The sequence below is a fragment of the Octopus sinensis genome, linkage group LG23 (assembly GCF_006345805.1).
Source record: "Octopus sinensis linkage group LG23, ASM634580v1, whole genome shotgun sequence".
Taxonomy (NCBI): Eukaryota; Metazoa; Mollusca; class Cephalopoda; order Octopoda; family Octopodidae; genus Octopus; species Octopus sinensis.
Genome location: NC_043019.1, coordinates 15,538,832 through 15,560,321, shown reverse-complemented (window position 1 = coordinate 15,560,321; position 21,490 = coordinate 15,538,832). Strand labels below are relative to the sequence as shown.

Here is a 21,490-nt window from a genome sequence, read left to right as displayed (position 1 = left end):
GATGGATTGATGCAATAGTGTGCATTACACAAACAAATGTACATAATGATGCAGCATGGCAAGAAATCAAAAATTGAAATTAACATATAAATTTGATGCATAAAGAAGAGCGTATGGATGAGGACCGCTGCATAAAGAAGTGCCAAGCTCTGTGGAGGGAACGTGTGGAAGGGGTAGACCCAGGAAGACGTAGGATGAAGTGGTAAGAAAGGATCTTCGGACACTGGGTATCACTGAGGAAATGACAAGGGACTGGAAGTTGTGGCAATTTGCTGTTGTTGAGTAGCTATGTGAAGCTAAGTAAAATCATTATCATCGATATATACAGGCTTGTCCTCTGCAGGAGCTGGCGCCACAGAAAATGCACTTGTGTTGATGCTGCATAGACACACCCATGCCAGTGGCACATAAAAAGAACCCAGCACACTTTGTAAAATGGTTGGCATTAGGAAGTGCATCCATAGGAACCATGCCACAACAGACAACTGGAGTCTGGCCAGCTCCATACCAAACCATCCAACCCATGCCAGCATGGAAAATGGACATTAAACAATGAAGATGAAGTCAGTTTAAGCCAGAAGCATCCCATTACAGAACCTTTTACATATCCTTCATCCCTTACAGCTATGAACCTTAAAAACTTCCATATCCAAAAATCTTTTACGGACATTTAAACCTCCTCCTACACTACAATTTCTGCTTTTTACTTTATACTCTTTTGTTTGTTTCAGTAATTTGACTGTGGCCATGCTGAAGCACTGCCTTTAGTAAAACAAATCAACCCCAGAACTCATTCTTTGTAAGCCTAGTACTTATCCTATCGGTCTCTTTTGCCGAACCGTTAAGTTATGGAGATGTAAGCACACCAGCATCGGTCGTCAAGCAATGGTGGTGGGGACAAACACAGACGCACACACACACACATATATACATAACAGGTTTCTTTCAGTTTCTTTCTACCAAATCCACTCACAAGGCTTTGTTTGGCCCGAGGCTATAGAAGACACTTGCCCAAGGTGCCATGCAGTGGGACTGAACCTGGAACCATGTGATTGGTAAACAAGCTACTTACCACACAGCCACTCCTTTTTTTTTTATTTATTTCATTTTACCCACCTCCATTACCTTCCAAACCTTTCCTACTAACAGTGTTACCCTCTCATCTTACAATAATTATAAAATTGAAGTCAAACCAAATAACAATATTCTGAGATCATTTAATGAATACATTCCAGGTTTGCATAATACACAATAGGAAATGCAATCATTACACATGCAACCCTCCCATCACTGCTTCTTAGCATAACATGAAATATATGTGTGTGTGTGTGTTGGAGGGATATATTATCCGGGCAGATACCATATTAGTTCTCAGTTAACTTCCAGTTAATGGCTAACTAATGAGTATCTAACGTCTGTGACTACATTTAGTTGTTAGTCATGCCATGAATTCTTCCAATGGGTAATTCCATGTTCTCTTTGCTGGGCAGTAAAAATTGTCTGGAGTGTAAATTAATATTAATAATAATAAAGAATATGGAAACTTGTACCTCCACAAAGTTTATTTTATAGTTACATACAGCATATCATAATGACCAACATGTGTTTCCACTACAGCGGCCACTCACTGTTGCAAATGCAACCTTGCAATATTATTGGTGCAGCTTCATCAGGGTCCATCCATTTGCACATCCTCGAAGTGAACACATATACGTATGTATGTATGTATGTAGGTACAGCAAGTATAGTTGTGTAGATATGGAGTGAATATCATAACAACTTGGTTTCAAATTCTACTTCACAGCATGGCATCTTAGGCAAATGTCTTCTCTGTCACCTCAGACTGACCAATGCCTTGTGAAAAGAACTGATAAGTGGAAACTACACACACACACACATCCATAAGTGCGTGTGTGTCCATGTTCATATTTACATGCCATATTTCTGTAGGAACCCACTGGTGCAAAGATTATAGCAGTGTTGTATTGACACTCCCTATTAACAAGTCCAGTAGCTCTACACATGTGACGACATATATACATCCCCCACATATTCATCCACATCATCGTTTAACATCTGTATTCAATACCTGCATGGAATACAGTTGAACAGTCTGACAGGATCAAACTGGCTTGAGGGCTCAATTTCTACAGCTGGGTACCCTTCCTAATGCCAACTACTTTTCAGAGTATTGTGGATCCTTTTTTTTCATGACGCCAGCAATAATGAGCTCACCAAGTAACTCACAAGACAATACCCTCTGACAGAAGGGGTGTGTAGTTTCAAGGGAGATGTCTTTGAGCCAGGTGATGAAAGGTTAAATTAGGAAAGAAGGAGAGGAACATGTGTCTTGCTATAGGGGAAATAGATGATCACCACAATAGGAAAGGGAAAAAGAATGGTGGAAATGCGGTAACAGGGTGTAACCTCAAGGTACAAAGTGTATAAAGAGAGAAAAGGGAGATAGAATTGAGGATGGCTGGGTGGGCAAAAAGGTTCACAAGAGCATAAAAGAAGACTGACAATGGTCCTGCATACAGTTTCTGTCTACCAATTTCACCCACAAGATCTTGGTCAGCCCAAAGCTATAGACAAGGACACCTGACCACAATGCCAGAAAATGGGATGGAACTCAAAAAACACGTTGTCATGAAGTAGATACCCTGGACAACACAGCCATGTTTGCATATATATATATATATATATATATATATATATATATATATATATATATATATATATATGTTTATATATATAGCAATGACCGGAATGTCAGGCTGTAACACACACACACACACATTACTGAACTAAAGAGTTGAATATATTGATCTTCATAATACAACTACCAGCACAGCATTCTTTCTGTCAACATTCCTTCTCTTACTCTCTCTACAAAAACACACACACATATAGGGGGGAGAGTGTCTCAAGGGCCTAGAGTTTTGTACATAGACATTTACCAAATAAATGTGTGTGTATATTCTTTTTTACTGGTTTCAGTAACTTGACTGCGGCCATGCTAGAGCACCACCTTTAGTCGAATGAATCAACCCCAGGACTTATCTTAGTACACCTAGTACTTACTCTATCAGTCTCATTTGCTGAACCACTAAGCTACAGGGACGTAAACAAACAAACATTGGTTGTCAAGCGATGACGGAGGTGGGGGGGACACAGACACACAAACATTATATATATATATATATATATGACACACTTCTTTCAGTTTCCGTTTATCAAATTCAGTCACAAGGATTTGGTCAGCCCAAGGCTATAGCAGAAGACACTTTTGCAAGGTGCCACACAGTGGGACTGAACCTGGAATCATGTGATTGGTAAGCAAGCTTCTTAACACACAGCCACTCCTCTGCACAACTACAAGGTTTTTATAATTATAAATTAAATGTAAAATATTACCCACAAGGTTTTTATTTCATGCTGGCCACTTAAGCTGAATGTCACAGCCATTGTTACCTTAGGTGCTTCCATACTAAACATCAGGGCCCATTGTGGTCCAGGCAGACCATTTATGTAATTTAATTATATATTAATGCAGGTGGAGCCCCACATTTATAGTACTGCACTGGAGTGCAGAAGCACGTAAAACACTCTCTCTCTCTCTCAAACACACACACGCACACATATATATATATCATATATATACACATACATACATACATATATATATACACATACATACATACATATACATACATACGTATACATATATGTATATAATATATGTGTACACACACACATACATACATACATACATATATACACAAAGGTGAAACATGAATTTTATTTCCGACTTGTGTGGCTTTTCCATTATCTATTTCGTTCGATTGTGATACTTTACTGAAATAGAATACATGCTCTGTGCATAAAGTAACAGAACACTATACTAGTGTTGATTGTATATTACAACTGAGTATGCAATATCTGTAATTATACATGCGAAGATATTGTACATGAATTACAAACAATACATACATGTCAGGTCATTTGTGAGGTCTCTCATGAGTGTTACAAGTAACATGGAAGCCAGTACAACCTGTTGCATTGTTGGGTCATTGGTGACTAAACCGGCACCCCCACTAGGCTTGCCTGGTGAGGAGGGTTGCTAGAAACCCAGCAGGACTAAAAGCAAAACCTAACAAAAGAACGGATTAACCTACTATATGCTCAACAACTATTGAGCAATAGCACGGGCCCACTGAGATTCCAAGTTGATGCCTGGCATCCTTGGAGACCACTGGGAGGGAGGCACCCTTCAGCTTTTGTTAAAACATGTTTCTAGAAGGTCACTCTGATGTAAAGCTAAATATGCAGGGAATGGCGTTGAAAAATCTCCAAAATGGCATTTTGGGTATCTTTTGCTTGCGCTTAAGATCATGCTGTTCCCATATTCCTCAGCCTGTGATCTATATTGGTACTGGATATCTTGCCCTGGTTTGTTTCAGGATTGTGTCAGTAAGTTGGGGAGGATCTGTGAATCTGTAGGACCTAAAATTATAGATTGTACAATTGCTGGCGAGGGAACTATCTGTTGCCCCGACAAGTAGGAGAGTACCACAGCAAGCATAGGAGCCACAGATGTGAACCTGGGTGAAACCAACTGTTGGTGCAATAAGCTCATGCATGGGCATTATTGGTATTTTGCATAGGAAACGGTCAGAGATGGTCTTCCTTGGTCACAAGAGGACAGTCATCATTTTATATATATATATATATACACAGACACATAATTAATATCAGGGTAATAAAGATTATAGGAATTTTTACTACCAGTGGCCTAGTGTATAGAAAAATTAGTCAATAGACTATATATTATTCTTATAAATATAGTGTACATTTAAACCCATTAAGAGGTATCAATCATAAGACTCCCTTACGCTAGAAGGAACAGCTAAAGTCCAAACCACTAATTAGGGATAAATTCTCGAAGGGAATGAAAAATAAAAACATTTACCATCTATTTCCTGGACCATGTACTAAATAAAATAATTTGCCAGGCGAAGTCTGGGAAATAGATGGTAAATGTTTTTATTTTTTATTCCCTTTGAGAATTTATCCCTAATTAGTAGTTTGGACTTCTAGCGTAAGGGAGTCCTATGATGGATACCTCTAAATGTGTTTAAATGTACACTGTATTTTATATATATATATATATACGAACATCATCATAGTTTTAGCATCCACTTTTCCATACCTGCATGGGTCAGATTGAATACCTATATAATTGAATATGAACATATATTTACATAAATCATCATCATCATTTAATGTTCATTTTCAATTCTTACATGGGCTGGATGGTTTAACAGAAGTTGGCTAACCAAAGGTTTGCACAGAGCTCTTCTGCTCTCTTTTGGCATGGTTTCTTCAGCTGGATAACCTTCATAATACAGAGTGAAAGGGAGCTTTTATATGTAGCACTAGCACCGGCCAATTCACTAAGTAATATGCAAGACAAAGACAACAAGCATTCAATTGAGGGAAGAGTAGTATTGAGAGAGATAGGCTTTGTGCCAAGTGATGAGAGGTTAAACTATAATAGAGGGCCAGAAACAGGTGTCTTGTTGCAGAGAAGATACATAGCAACCCCAGTAAGAGAAAAGAGGAAAAGAAAGGATGGTAGTGAAGATGTGTCAGGGCATACTCTCAAGGTACAGGGAGAAGATGTATGTGGAGTGGACAGAGGAGAGTGAGGTGGTGAGGGACATCCCTGTAATCTAGTGGTTTGGCATAAGAGACTGACAGAATAAGTACCAGGTTTTGTTTGTCTAAAATTCTTCAAGATGGTTAGGGTCACAGTCTAATGACTGAAACAAGTAAAAGAATATATATATATATATACATTATTATCATCATCTTTGTTGTTTAACGTCTGCTTTCCATGCTGGCATGGGTTAGACGGTTTAACAGAGCGCTAACAAGCCAGAAGGCTGCACCAGGCTCCATCTGATCTGGTAGAGTTTCTACAGCTGGATGCCCTTCCTAATGCCAACCACTCTGAGAGTGTAGTGGGTGCTTTTTACGTGCCACCGGAACAAGGGCCAGTCAGGCAGTACTGGCATTGACCATACTCAAATGGTGCTTTTTACGTGCCACCAGTACAGGAGGTAGTCAGGCGGCACTGGCAACGACAATGCTTGAATGGTGATTTTTACGTGCCACTGGCACAGGAGCCAGTCAGGCAACACTGGCAATGATCACACTCATACACATATATAGATAAAAACACACACACGCAAATACATACAACACACATACACTTATATACATGCACATACATACAGATATTATGTATGTACAAGAGAGAGAAAGAGAAAAAGAGAGATTGTAGTAAAAAATGGAGAAGAGAAAATAATAATAAAAAAATCTCTGTATGGTCAGTACCCAGCAATACTAGATTGAGTAGAAATAAATAGAAACGAAAGCCAACAATTGATGAAAAGTTCCAGACTAAAAGCAGAAAAGAGAAGGCCTGATTATAGCTGTGAGAGCAGGATCAATGGTTTGGCCAACAGAAGCTACAAACACAAAAATAATAAAGCAAGAGGCTAATAGCAATTGGAGAATGTGCAGTCGACATGAAGATACAATAAAGCATCTCATCTGTTGCTGCCCAGCAGTCATAGCAAAAAATGCAATCTATACATACACACACACACATATATATATATATATATATATGTATATATATATATATATGTAATGTATGTATGTATTCAGAGGTATGAATGACTGAGTAGCTGGTTATATATTATATTCATTGGGAAATATGCCAACACTTTCGAATCAGAGTAACGAAACAAGTAGTAATGTAATCAGTCATTCATTCATCCATCCGTCCATTCATTCATCTGTTCAACTCAATAACTGAGTAATAGTACAGTTGTGTTATCCCCGAGACAAATCTGCACAAAGTGACATGGAAATCAAGGCTAAAACACCCCGACATTATTATTAAAGATGTTTAAGGAAGACTTCCTGCACTCTTGAGCTAAGATGTTTATCCTAACAAGGAAATATGCATTGCTAAGCCTTTTGTGGTCATATTTCTCATGACTATATTGTCGCGTGTTTTTGTTGTTGGCTGGTCTGAGGTGATGACTAGTTGCTAAATGAAAATGTATTTCTAGGACCATGTGAAGAAATAACTAACAACACCTGCAAACAATTAACAGAAGATTTCATTATTGCACATAAAGTTTTAATTGCGTTGGTCTTTTACAAATACTCACAGCAATAATTACACACTGGGAGACACTGCTTGGAGTTTATGGCAAGCTTACTGATGCAACAATCTGTGGCTGATCAACCACGACTGGAAAATTGTGCTATATTTGTGGCAACAAAATTTTCTGTCTAGTATCAGGCATCTGTCCTGACTAACTGGATGTGGTGAGAATGGAGACAACATGAAACTGCCTCAACATTCTGCAATTACCACACTTATCTGAGAATTACAGCAGTATGGAACTTGAGGTGCAAGATGATGGTTCAGTTGCAATAAACCATATACTCTACATCTATTGAGCACTCCTCTCTCATTTGTTCAACACAATTTAAGTTTGCGTGTATGTATGCATGTATATAATTATGTGTGTGCGTGTGTGTGTATATTGAATTGGTGCTGGACAACTGAAATCCCATGCCATCACTCATATTATCATCATGAGTTTAAATTAAATATGAGCACTTTGGTAAGTTTTTCATGTCACTTAAAAGGTTAAATGACCCTATGAATGAAATAAATAAGGTATAAGGAGCAGGCAGCACCAATGATAATTGACATTGTGAATATGAGAAAATATAGTCAAAAATAAATGAGTTAATTACATAACATGGCATACTATCACCAACACTATCTCCACCACTCCCTGGGAACCACAATATGGTTACTCAGCCTGCTAGAAATAGATGCAAAATCTTTATTAAAGCACTAACTGATTATCTTAAGAAAAAGGACACATTAGATCAGTGGTTCTCAACCACTTTTTTGCCCATTGACCCCTTTGGTTCCTATTTTATTCTAGCAGACCCCCATAGCCATTTCATGCTTAAAAAATCGTAATATATTTTTATAATTAAATGTTACAAGGAACTGTTTCTGCCATACAGCTCACATGACTAGAGTCTCAAAGAAGAGGGTCAGCTTTATGTTAAGGATGAAAGGTGAAAGTATGAGAGAAGGTGGGGAGAGGCAATGCAGATTCTTGTCAGGGGACCACATGGCTACTCACATTTAGGAGAGAGAGAAAGAGAGAACAAGCAGCAGGAGCTGGAAAGTGATAAATAGTGGCGATGAAATGTCCAGGTGGCGCCCTTGTGGTGTGAGGTAAAAAGAAAGGAGTGGGGGACAAACTGTGGGTGGATAGGTAGGTGGGGATTTGCAAGAATGTATAGGAGCAAGAGATGAATGCATGGAAGAGGAGAGAGGAGGTTTGAAACACCTGTAAAGACAGGGCAGGGCTGAAGGCTCAATGTAGGACAGTGGTTCTCATCCTGGGTCCATTTAAGATTTTTTTGGTGGGGGAGGATCCACACAAGGAAAATAGTAATTTGGGTATCTACAGTAATATTTTAAGGATCCAAAAAGTAATTTTGTTTTCAATGTATTTATTGCAAGAACCAGCTTGGTATTTTTTTCTAACACTTAACGTAATCCAACAGGTTTCTTGCTAACATATGTAAATGAACAAGTGAAAAACAAAATAGGAAGAAGCATCTATAAAACTAGATTTTAAAACATCTAATGGCTGTGGCAGTTCCACCAGAATAAAATAGTAATTAAAGGGGGTCCATAGGTATAAAAAAAAATTGTCGGGAAACCACTGATGTAGGGAATAGGGGATAAAGAGTGAGAAATGACCAATGACCCTAGAGTTGGGGAAACCATGCTTGAGCAAGTCATTCCAGATATTTTGTTAATTAATCTTTGTCTGGGGGGTATATATTTTATCATTCCCCCTAAGACTGGATTAGATTGGATTGGATTGCCTATGTTCAGTCTACTGCAGGATGACGGCCTCAGCATGTTCTCTCCACCAACCAGTTTGATGTGGAGGTTGTGAACTTGAGCTTGAGATCCTGCTGGTTTGAAGAGCTTACTCTGCCACACTGGCTCGACATGGCTTGGCAGTCAGATGCAGTTTTATACTCATTACCCAGTAGTATTTAAGCAGTCAATCACATTGACCCCAGTGATCAGCAGGTACTTAGAAATGAAGATATGAGATGCAAAGCTAACATTGCTGCAAAGTGAGCAATTCAGTTACAATTAAAATACTGAAGGTCATTTATGTCGTGGGTGGGGGGCAGTTGTCATGAAGGATGTGATATGAAATTAGATATACAGCTTGCTGGAGCTGCCTTGATCTGCATTCAAATGTCATCTTTCTGAAGTTGATAAATAATAAAATAATACCAGTCAATTACTTGGGTGTGGAGAGAGACGATTTATTTCCTGCCTACATTTCTAAGGCACAATGGCACATGGCTAAGTGATTAGGATGTTTGGCTCACAATTATATGGTCATGAGTTCAATTCCCAATGGTGCTTCATGTCCTTGAGCAAGACACTTTATTTCACATTGCTCCAGTCCATTCAGCTGGCAGAAATGAGTAGTGCCTGTATTTCAAAAGGGCAGCCATGTCACATTCTGTGTCACACTGAATCTCTCTGAGAACTGCATTAAGGATACATGTATCTGTGGAGTATTCAGCCACTTGCACATTAACTTCATGTGCAGGCTGTTCCGTTGATCAGATCAATTGGAACACTCATTGTTGTAACCAACAAAGTGCCAGTTTTTTTCCATTTCTAAGGTGGTGCTCCAGCATGACCATAATCCAATGAGTGAGGCCAGTAAATGAATAGAAGACTAATATACCATACCAATCAATAGATGAATAAAACTATGAGCACAAACAGATTGCTTTGTTAACCTTTCCAATAAAAACATAAGTGTAACCCATAATCCATTCAAGGAATATGAAACCATAAAACAGAAGATAATAAAACATCAGCTGGGTCCTTAATATGTATAGTAGTGACTAATCAAGGGAAATAATCATGAGATAGATAAAGGCTGTTGTTGTTGTTTAACCACAAGCCTGGACCGATTAAGCATACCGACAATAAAAGATAGTCCAGCTGTCACCACAATCTGTTTTCAGGTATAGTATATCAAATACTATGTTATCCAATATGTTGCAACTGTTTAAAAATTTTAAAGCTAACAAGCTGTGATTTAAATGAGATTTAGTTGCAATCTGCAACAGGTCTAGTGACTGTCTAGTGTTCTATCTTATATGTATATATATATAATCCATCCTATTTCTGCATATCACCAACATGGTCTCTGTCTGTTTCTAGCAGAGTTCAGAAGGGTTGTAAATCTAATGTGTCTTGCCCAAGTCAAATGCCAGTGGTTGGTCCTGACAGTGTCTCTTGTAGATGCTCAGATTAAGGTGCTAAGTCTGAGATTCTCAGACCTAACACCAGATGTTAATGTGCAGCTTTTGATTGTAGCAAATCTAAAAAGCTCACGGATACAGCAATTCTAAGCACAACTGTATATTCTGTAAATAGCAATAAGTTTAAAGCTTATAAGAGATCACCGGGTATTGGCTAAAGAAAATAGTCTAATAGTGGGGCATATAAGCCCTCAACGGAAAAAAAGTGAGTTTTTTTTGTACACATGGGAAATGAACTTACACCCTATAAGAAGAAAAAAAACACTTTTTTTTTTCCATCAAGGGCTTATCTACCCCAATATTAGACTATTTTCTTTAGCCAATACATGGTCACCTCTTATAGGTTTTAAGCTTACAGTTACTATTATTATTATTTACCACTTCTCCACATAACACACAAGTGTATATGTATCAATGTAAAGCATTCATTCTTTGGTAGTTACTATTGGGTTGCCAGCCTTGTATCAACTCAGAGACCCCCTTCAGTTATGAAAGACCATGGGATTGCACCTAGAAAGTTCCCCTCCGAGGCACAAGTCTGCGCAAGGTTGTTTATGGAAGACAAGCAGTCGCCCATGCATACCAGTCTCCCCTCTCCACGCCACCGATGTTATCCAAGGGAAAGGCAAAGGGGCCGATACAGCTTGGCACCAGTGACATAGCAACTCATTTCTACAGCTGAGTGAACTGGTGCAACGTGAAATAAAGTGTCTTGCTCAAGAACACAACACACAGCCCGGTCCGGGATTCAAACTCACAACCTCACGATCGTAAATTTGATGCTCTACCCACTGAGCTATGTGCCTTCACTAATATCTATATATATATCTATCTATACACACACACGTCATTGTTTTAATGTACAATTTTCCCTGGGCTAGAGAGAGTCTATTGAGGCAGATTTTCTATGATTGGATATCCTTCCGGTCACCAACCCTCACCTGTTTTCAAGTAAAGGTAATATTTCCCTGCAACCAAACATGTACTTGTAACAATGACATTCATTTACAGGAATTACATGATGTCATGACAAGACACACACACACACACACACACGTGCATATACACACGCATGCACATATATTGGGTCATCCCATAAGTAATGCAGTTTTTTCGACAGCACAAACTAAAAGTCGGAGGAGGACAGGATAAACTACCTGCATCAACTTGCTATAAAAGTAGGTAGTAATTTTACCTTGTTTTCATTCTTAGTGCAAGTTCTGAAGAGTGCAGTTCGATTTTAAGAGTTATTTTTACAAAGCTATAATGGAAGTGACAAAGGAGCATATTCTGTATATTTTGCTTTGAGTTCAATAAAAGCAACAGTGCCACAGAAAGTGCGAGGAATATTAATGCAGGATATGAGAAAAGGACAATAAGTGTAAGCCAGTGTCAATGGTGGCTCCAGAAATTCTGAACTGGAAACTACAGCCTAGAAGAAGAGCTTCGTCCTGGAAGATCTGTAGAGCTCGATGAGGATGTCCTGCAAACCCTGGTGGAACAAAATCCCATTCTAACTGAGGAACTAGCAGAGAAGCTTGGACTTGATCAGTCAACCATTCATCAACACTTGTGTACCATCAGAAAAGTCAGCAAACTGGGTCAATGGGTTCCTCACAAACTTTCCGAGTCTAATTGCGTGCAGAGAGTGAATGTGTGCTCCTCTTTGCTTTCATCTCACAGATGAACCTTTTTGGACGGAATAGTGACTGGTGATGAGAAATGGGTTCTCTATAAAAATGTTAAGTGCTAAAGACAGTGGGTAGGGAAAGGAAAAGCACCAGCACCCCAGGCTAAAGAAGGGCTTCACCCATGTAAGATGTTGTTATCTGTTTGGTGGGATATGAAAGGTTGAGTCCACTATGAACTTTTAAACCCAAACCAAACAATAACAAAGGAGATCTACTGCGAACAGCTTGAGCGGCTTAAGTCAGTGCTAGAAGACAAATGGCCATCTTTGATTTCAAGATGTAAAGTGTTCTTCAATCAGGATAATAATACTCGGCCACATACAGTGAGAATGATATTCCAAAAACTGGAGCAGTTTGAACGGGAAACGATGCTGGACATTGCCCCATCTGATTATCATTTATTCCATAGTCTTCAAAATTATTTGGATGGAAAAAAATAAGAATTCTGTAAATGAGGTCAGAACAGTAGTGGAGGAGACAAGTGAATTTTGGATGAGGGACCTTGCAAGTCTACCAGATAGATAGAAGAGCATTGTAAAAAATGAAGGAGTATAAAAAAAAACCCACATTATTTATGGGATGACCCAACATATACAATTATAAATAACACAAGAAATATAGGACGATAGAATTTATCTAACTGTTGAGAATTATTATATCACAACATTTTTTTCGCAACTTAAAATATGCAAAGATAATTTATTTTATAATAAGTAATTAACTGAATCCATACATTATGACTTCTCTCCCTGTCTCTCTATATATAAATGAGTAACAAAGATGTATAAGTGACATTTATACATCCTTGTTACTCATTTACATTTTACTCACCTACCCTGGGATCTGCACTTTGGAAGTATTTGGAAAGTATCTTTATATAAAAGACATGTCTGAACAAACAAGAGCGGACTTATTCACTAAGTTGAATCATGCCATCTGCATGTACACTGCATGAATATCGGGTGGGAAAAATTCTATCTAGAATTTGATACTCACCTAATATTGTTTGAGTGCGAAAATAAGTTCATTGTAACAAGGGACCTCAATTTCAGTACCTAATTCAACTGAATCTAAATTACATATATATCTATATATATTCAATGTACTAACTTCATTATCACATTCCCATAAATATACTGTAAATGCTGTTACTATTAAATATTTCAGATTAAAATAAAACAAGTTACTATAATCTGTGATTTAAATCTCCCAAAATACTCTCCTTTATTTTGTTTGTTTACATATTACAGGGTATTATGTATGCATGCGTATAATGTTCACAGAGTGATGGACTGTGTGTTGTGTGGTGGTGGTGTATGTTATGTGGTTGTTTAGCCTCAAGTCAACTTTGCTCAAGTAGACCTTCCTCTGTGTGTGTGTGTGTGTGTGTGTGTGTGTGTGTGGTGTGGTGATAATTTGTGTATGTAGAGCATGTTGTTTATCCCTAGATCAGCTTTGCTTAAGTAGACCTTTGTGAGAGGGTGTTTGCATGTGTGTATGCGTTTGTGTGTGTGTGTGTACTGTGGTGGTTATGTGCTGGTGTTGTAGTGGAGTGTATGTATATTTGTATTTGTGTGTATGTGTCATGTATATTTATTTATATGTCAGTATTAAAGAGGTATATTATTACCACCTAGTTAAAAAGAAATTAGCCAGTTTTTTTAGGACAATAGAAGGAGATTGGGGTCACTTGGGTGTGGCCCTGTAAGTAATAGGGATCATCTTTTACAAACAAACAAATAAATAACTGATTTGCTTTGTTTTAGAAGATTAGGTGATATAAAACTGTTTATTTAACTAGGTTTGAAAGGAAAGAGGTAGGCATACCAATCTCAAAAGCATTATCCCTGATGTTATGTTTAACATAACTAAAAGGCATGTATGTAGACAAATCTTATATATATATATATGTTAAAAGATGATACACTCACACACATATATACTTTGGTAGCACCCCAGCTTTTGCGTTGAAATGAAAAGAATACATATACACCCATTACAAGAGTGCAGACTCTTCCGTTTTTCCAGAGTCTTAAACTTATACACCTTGCTTGTTATTCCCTCACCTGTCTTTGTCTTTTGTACATTTGAACCGTATGTATGTCATTAATCAGTTTATTTCAAGATTTCTTGCCAATAGAGAAAGAACCGGTTTCTAACCTAGATCCAAGACCCCTTCATTGGAATTTCAACAATATCAAGAGGGTATTTTTGTATGTATGTAAGCATATGTGCAGATTTGTATGGTTTGTTTTATGCATGTTTTCTCATGCATATAGATGCATATCTAGATATGCTCATATCTATTTAAATGATTAAATTCTGGAAAATTTTACAGATTTTCACAGTTCCAGTGATGGATTGGATCTGTAGTCTTCGAATTAGCTTTCTCCGTTCTGGTTTTGAGAAGCCTAAATTCTTAAGATTGGCATTTAGGCAATGTGTTACATATCCCAGGACCCCAATAATTATAGGTATAAACCTGAACTTGTAATCTGGATAAAGTAACTGCAGATTTCTCAATAGTTCTGCATAGGTGTTCTCTTTTTCACTGATCTTCAGCTTTATGTTAACATCCGCTGGGCAGCTAATTTCCACAACTGTGCACAGTTTCTCTTCTCTATCCCAAATCAATATGTATATATGCATGCATGCTGTACTTGAGAAGTCCTGCCCACCACAACAGAATCAAGATTCTTAAACCAAGGTGCCATGTAAAAAGCATTGGCACCACTTAAAAAGCACCCAGTAACTCTGTTGAGTGGTTGGCATTAGGAAGAGCATCTGGACATAGAAACCAAACCAAAATAGACTATGGAACCTGGTGTAGCCCTTGGCCTTACCAGTTCCTGTCAAGCCGTCCAACCCATGCCAGCATGGAAGACAGATGTTAAATGATAATAATGATGATATACACAAAGTTAATACAATAATAATGAATGAACAAAGAATGTCTTAAATTATCTATTTTACCATGTTGAGACAACAAGGCATGGCTGTTTAAATTGCTAAAAGATAAATCAGAGCCAAATCTCCCTCAAAGGGAATAACACAAAAGTAAAACACTCAGGGGTTTTCACTTTTGAAAATAAATACGAGATTGTGAGTGAGAGCTGTTGTTTGTCTCCACCGAATCAGTTCAAACAAAAGGATGGAAAAAAAAAAGGTTGTCTTCCTTTCTGCTTCTGTTATCTTCCTCTTTATTATCATCAACATAGGGTGCAGATGTAGTTAATGTGGTGAAGAAGCTTGTTTCCCAACCACATGGATCTGGGTTCAGCCCAACAGCACGGTACCTTGCTGAAAAGTTGTCCAATCCTTTTAAGTGGATTTGGTAGACAGAAACTGCAAGAAGCTTAGTGTGTGTGTGTGAGAGAGAGAGAGAGTTGCTGTCTCCTTGCCTTGTTTATATCACATCATATAAACAAGTGTCACTTTCATATAGTGGTGTCCTTCATTATCAGTCTTCCATGAAAAATGGTCTGGTCATGAGGATATGGTACTTTAGACTTCTTCAAACAAAAGAATCCAATTTCATCCTGAGGCCTTCGTGTGCAAGATGAAATCTCAATCCTAAGATTTCTCCAGTCACAAATCTCTAATGAAGCCACATGTAAGAAAGAAATTAGGACACGACTAGCCATGACAAGAACGGCCATGGAAAAGCTTCACATCTGGAGCAGCCAAAATGTCCCAGCTAAGTTAAAAAAAAAAAAGGGCCAGTGCAAGCACTCATTTGGCCAATAGACATTTGTGGTTGCAAAGCATGGACCCTGAACAAATTTGAAGAGAACATAATCAATGCATTTGAAAAGAATGTTTTGAGTCTCTTACAAGGACCTTCAGACAAATGGTGTAAAACGTGTGTACACACAAATGCACAAGTTGGAAGGTTTGCTGGTCAAGGCCACCACCACTACCATCATCATCATTTTTACATCCACTTTAATACCTTTAAATATCCTGCTGCTATGGATTGGATGGGTTGTCACTGCTCTCAAAGACTGGTGCTTGTGCATTTCATTTTAGTTTGGTTGCACTGGCTGGATGCCCTTCCTATCACCAAACGTTATACAGACTGCAGTGGGTGCATTCTCTCATAGCAAAAGTATTAGTGAGGTTGTTGTGTCCTCGGAAACACAGCACAAAAGAGATCTCTCCACTTGTCTGCCAACTTCTTTAGAGTGTGTACTGGCACCAGCACTAGAGAGGTTGTCAAGACTTTGGAAAAATGGAACTAAAAGGACTTCTTGTGCACTGTAAATGTAAAGAGCAGTCAGAATCCTAAGATATGTATGTTTACTCACAGTGATGTGACCAAGGAGGGGAACAGGAGAAAGAGCAATGACAAAAGAAAGAACAGAATGGGTCGGTGAAAGGAGCAACAGTACGACTGTTGTGGGTACAGCTGAAGTGGCTTGGGGGGAGAAAGCATCGTGACTGCTAGCAATACAGAAAGATGTAGTTAGAGCACAATGAGTAGAGATAGTTCTTCACTGTAGCCCTTTTTTTATGTAGGCCCAGTGATGAGTATGATCTGATGCAGTCGCTTATTACAGAGATCTCATGGACAGTGAGAGAGGTAGACTGATGATGATGATGGTAGATAGGAGGGACTGAATGCATGCTGGCCTCCATGCCAACCACCATTATGCAAGCGATACAGGTGGTGTGGATGTGAGTGATGTGATGGAGAGATGGGTGAAAGAGGGAGATAAGTGACAGAGGAGTTAAGGATTCAGAGGTGGCAATAGGTACAGACTTTGCAGGGTACAAATATGTATATAAGTGTGTATATACATACAAACAAACATATAGATCCCAGCTTCCATTACTGCCATCATTTTCACTGTAATTCATTGTGGGTGGTCAGCTCTTCTCTAGTACTGTGTATCACCAATCAAAACTGTCCTTTGTCATCTCTGTGAAATGCAGCATCTTCAGGTCAGCTTTTATTATGTCATCCCAATTCTTCTTCAGTTTGCCCCTTCCCAGGGTTCCACTAACTTGGAGAGCTTTGGTACTTCTTTATGCATCACATGTTCATGCCAATGCAGCCTTCCCCCTTGCATATTAGATCTGTTTCCTCTTACAACCAGTTTTTCTCTCAGCTTATTTGTACTTTGACGGTCATTCACACAAATATTACACATTCAGTAGAGCAAGCCTGCATCATCTTTCTTTTTTTTTTTGTAGCCTTGGCAAGCTGTCTATATTCAAGGTCCTTTTCTCACCACCATGCAGCATTGCAGTTTGAACACAAACAATTTACAATCTGCTCTTCACTCTGAAAGAAAAGACCTTTGTTACCAGCAGAGATAACAGCGCTCTTGAACTTTTACCAACCCGCTCATATCCTGGTAACAGCACTTTCAGAACAACCACCTCTGCTGCTAAGTAAGCTATCCAAGTAAGAGAAGCTATCATCTACTTCTAGGGAGCCTTCTAGGTATTTAAGAGTATCTATTTCATATGTGCTCTTAGTACTTACTGCCCCTGTACATTTAAAGCCTGCCTCTGATTCTATACTTCTTGTGTGTCCATAGCTTACATTGGTTAACTCATACGGTGTTTCTACCTACCCCTTTTCAGTATATTCATCAAGGCTACTTACTTCATGATACCAGAGTCCTGTCTTCTTTCCGACTTGCTAAAGCTTTGATTTAAAAAGTTTACTTTGAGGACTCTGAATTCTAAGTTTTGCTTTCATGCCTGGAATTTATCCTCTATTTCTATTATTGATTCAGCTACAACTTGATTATCAGCATAAAGACATTGAACTTCAACTCCTTTGAGAAGGCCAATAGGCTATGATAAATAGGAGGGAGCTGAGAATCAAACCTTGATGATCCCCTACCATTATGCTGGCACTCGTGCTGGTGGCATGTGAAAAGCACCCTTCGAATGTTGGGCAATATGCTGTGCTTGAGAAGACCCATCAAGCTAAGTGAAATCGTAGTGTTATGTACTTGGTACCCATGCTGGTGGCATGTAAGAAGCACCCTTCAAACTTTAGGCTTCACGGAGGCAGTAACAACTGACCAAGACCTTTGACAATATAACATGATTGAGAAGACCTGTCAAGCCAAGCGAAATCCTCGCCGTGGCCGATGCTGGTGTTTCATAACTGGCATGTAAAAAGCAGTTACTACACTTTTGGAGTGGTTGGTGTTAGGAAGGGCATCCAGCTTTAGAAATCATGCCAAATCAGACAGAAATCTGGTGCAGCTCTCCATCTTAACAGTTTTCAGTCAAATTGTCCAACCCATGCCAGCATGGAAAATGGACATTAAATGCTGCTGCTGCTGAATATGACTGTACCTCTGTACATAGCTTGTACATCTCTCACAAGCCATTTCCCTACACCAGTTTTCCTCAGACACCACAAGATTATAGACCATATTCACCACTCTCTTCTTTCCCTTATCACTAGGCCTATGTATAAAAGGCTACATCAAACTCTCTCTATTCACTATACTCTAACTACATCCCTTCTGTACAGCTACCAATCACTCTTTCCTCCCTGGGCCTTTTCTAAGTTGACTAATGCTAGATATAGTGGCTTACTCTTTACTAAGTACTTCTCCTGCAGCTGCTAAGAAGGCCACCTTTGTGGTACCTCTTCCAAATATTAAGTTGAACATCTCATCAAGACTAATTCTGTTCCTTCTCAATTGTGCTATGGTTCTTTCTTTGACCGCCATAACTTGGTCCAACTATCTGATGCCACAGTAATAACTTCTCTCTAAAACACCTCCTTTGTCCTTGTAACAGTTTACAAAGCTACTGCTGCATCAGTCATTGCATATGATGCCTTTCTGTATTACTTGGGTGAGTGTAGGCACGGTATGGCTGAATGGTTAAGAAGTTCACTTTGCTGATCTGATTTTCTATAACCTAGGGTTTACCCATACTTGAGAGTGAAATCGGAATACAGAAACTGCACAGAGGCCTGTTGAATGGATTGTACCTGTGTTTTTAAAATCACATCCTTAACACACACTGATTGTCAAATGATGGAGAACCATTTGGATCTCCATTTATTGATAATGAGGATAAACCATTTGGATATCTAGCACGTATCTTGCTTTACTAGATATAATAAGCACCTTGGCAAGTACCTCTGATGAACTAGCAGCTTTTCTCCCTTCATATTCTTAACTGCTCTATCTACCATACTGTTGACAATTTGAATTGCTGGTCCCTCTGTAGAGTCAGCATGCAGTTAAGCCCTCTTTTTCCCATGTGCTCCTTTTGTTCAACAGTCTCTCGTAATGGCACTTCCACGCTACTTTCTTTCTTTCAGCAATAAAGGCAAGTCAGCTTCTATCATTCTGGGTAAACTTCCCCCTAACGACATCTCGGTTTTCTCTGGCACATTGTCTTGAAATACAGTGTCTCCCTATTTGTATGTCGTAGCATCTCACATATGCAATAGAGATTCAGAAATTATATTCTCAATTTATTTGTAATTTAAAATGGTAAAAGTAGAATCACATGTGGCATAACCTGGGTTTCAGTCACCTTGTGCTGTAGCCATATTAGCCACCTTCTTTCTTAAACACAAAATACTTTTGACAACAGCAGATATATAGATTGGGTTGGCCAAAAGGTTTGTTTGCTTTTTCCCTTTGTGCATGCGTAATTGTAAGATATCTGACATACTAACATAGTTCAACTAAAATTTGCGACAAGACCAGTTGTGTTTTATGCGTTTTTAATTACCCGGAAAATGGAGAATCAAAACAAACATTATTGACACATCATGCTATTTTTATTTTAAAAAAGGCAAGAAAGCAGAGTAAAAATTGTAGCAAGATATGTGCTGTGTATGGAGAGGATGCTGTTGTGGAACATGGGTTTCAGAAGTGGATTTCAAGATTGCAATTAGGAAATTCTGCTGTTTAAGATATAACTCACTCTGGCTGGTCAGCTGAGATCAATGGTGACAAAGTGAAGTAATCAAGACCAACTTCCATTATATGACCAGTATGATCACAGATGGTCTACAAATATCCAAATTGAGTGTTGAAAATATCAAGCTCGATGTTTGGGTTCCACATTAATTGAATGAGGAGAACATGATCCATCGAATGTCCATTTGCAATTTGCTGCAGATACGTGAAGAAAACTACTCTTTTTTGAAGAGAACAGTGATAGTGGATGAAAACTGGATTGTCTATAACAATGTAAAATGCAAATGGTCATGGGGGAAGTGTGACAAACCACCACAAACAACCTCCAAAGCAGGATTTCACCTAAAGAAGGTTATGCTTTCAATTTGATGGGATTGGAAACATGTTATCTTTTATGAGCTTCTTCTTACAAACAGCTTCATCAATTTGGATGTGTACTGTGACCAGCTGGATGAATGAAATGCAGCAACCCTCCAGAGGAATCCAGAACTTGCTAATCATAAGGGAGTCATCTTTCATCATGACAATGCCAGATTGCACACTTCTTTGCAGACACAGCAGAAGTTATTGGCTGGGAAGTTTTGCTCCATCCTCTGTATTTGCCCAACCATGTGCCTTCAGATTTCCACCTGTTTCAGTTCCTTTAAAATTCACTGAAGGGTAAACCTTCAGCTCTGAAGAGGATGTAAAAACTCACCTGGAAGAGTTCTTTGCCAGTAAATACAGGAGACTCTTCGAGCAGGGAATAATAGATCTGCCCACAAAATGGCAGAAAATACTGAAATTAAACGGCAATTATATTTTTGATTGAATGAATTGCTTCATGTTTAAAAATTTGTGTCTTATTTTCCCTTAAAAAAGTAAACAAACTTTTTGGCCAATCTAAAATAAGTGGCCACCCTATGTGGTCAACATACTCATGCTTTGCTATTGATCAGATGTAATGTGGAGGACAGGAGACTGAGCTGATATGGATACCTGATGTATATGAGGGAGAAGTTGTAGCAAGCAACCAAAGAGGAAGGAATCTATGGAAGAGGAAGGCTTAGGTGGAGGCAGACGTGAAAAGAAGTGGTCAAAGGGGATCATAGGATGCTGAGTCTCACAAAGGAGACCATGAGTGGTAAGATAGTGTTGCAGAAGACCTGTCTAACCTATGGAAGAATGGGAAAGCATGGCACAATGTTGATGATGATGATGCTAGTGGGGTATTATTGCTAGCACAGTCAAGCTTTCATAAACAAACTCACCCATTGGTAATAACATGTCTTATATCATCGTCTTCATCATTTAACATCTATTGGTATGGTTTGGATGGTTTGATAGGAGCTGTACCAGGTTTCGTTGTTTTCACATGGTTTCTACAGCTGGATGCTCTTCCTAACAGCAACCACT

The 21,490-nt window shown here is 38.7% G+C and overlaps 1 protein-coding gene and 1 long non-coding RNA gene across 5 annotated transcripts in view; both read right to left on the bottom strand.

The window, feature by feature from the left end:
- LOC118767578 overlaps positions 1-11,107 on the bottom strand; it is a 12,649-nt gene extending 1,542 nt beyond the window's left edge. The window contains exons 1-2 of the long non-coding RNA XR_005003497.1: positions 10,958-11,107; positions 7,457-7,460 (exon numbers count right to left, since the gene is read on the bottom strand). This is a non-coding gene — a long non-coding RNA (uncharacterized LOC118767578). The remainder of the gene's footprint in view (positions 1-7,456; positions 7,461-10,957) is intronic.
- LOC115223618 (WD repeat-containing protein 13) overlaps positions 1-21,490 on the bottom strand; it is a 234,336-nt gene that overhangs the window by 210,633 nt on the left and 2,213 nt on the right. The window lies entirely within an intron of this gene.